At 38.7% G+C, this 680-nt stretch overlaps 1 protein-coding gene across 5 annotated transcripts in view; it reads left to right on the plus strand.

Annotated features, from left to right (window-relative positions):
- LOC106872693 (serine/threonine-protein phosphatase 1 regulatory subunit 10) overlaps positions 1 to 680 on the plus strand; it is a 158,069-nt gene that overhangs the window by 99,044 nt on the left and 58,345 nt on the right. The window lies entirely within an intron of this gene.

The raw sequence follows: 680 nt of genomic DNA on the forward strand, positions 1-680 counted from the left end.
TTTTTGTTTTTTTTGCATGTCATTAAATTTTTTCTGCTTTTTTTTCTCCCTGACTGTTGCAGCTTGTTTCACTTCCAGCATGACTATTAGCACAGGCATGGCTGTGTGGTTAAGAAGTTTGTTTCCCAACCATGTGGTTTTGTGCTCGGTCCTGCTGCATGGCACTTCAGCAAGTGTCTGCTGCTATATCCCCAGACTCTCTGAATCCTTGTTAGTGGTTTTAGTTGACAGAAATTGAAAGAAGCTTGTCATGTATGCAAGTCTGTGGGGTTTCTATGTATGAGCTCATATTTCCCTCATTTTCACATATGCTCACTTGTTGGTCTTACTGACAGTATTATTTGCTTGGAGTGTCTGAGCTTCTTGACATGTATGTGATCTTAGGAAACAAGAGTTTGTTCAAACAGTGTTGTTTGTTTCCAGTTTTCTGAATAAGCATGTCCAAGTTGTTCAATAAATTACAAGATTATAACCTTGCTTGGAAGCGATTGGAGATTGGCAACAGGAAAAGCATCTGGTTGTGGAAAACTCTGCCCTGACATACTCTCATTTGAACCATGCAAGCATGTGAAAATAGACATTAAAATGTGTCTTGACATAGACCAGAGCTTTCTAACCTGTGTGTTGCAAAATTATATGCGTCGTGAACATGAAACTATATGAGCTCAGAATATTTTATC

Source organism: Octopus bimaculoides, chromosome 10, assembly GCF_001194135.2.
Source record: "Octopus bimaculoides isolate UCB-OBI-ISO-001 chromosome 10, ASM119413v2, whole genome shotgun sequence".
NCBI lineage: Eukaryota > Metazoa > Mollusca > Cephalopoda > Octopoda > Octopodidae > Octopus > Octopus bimaculoides.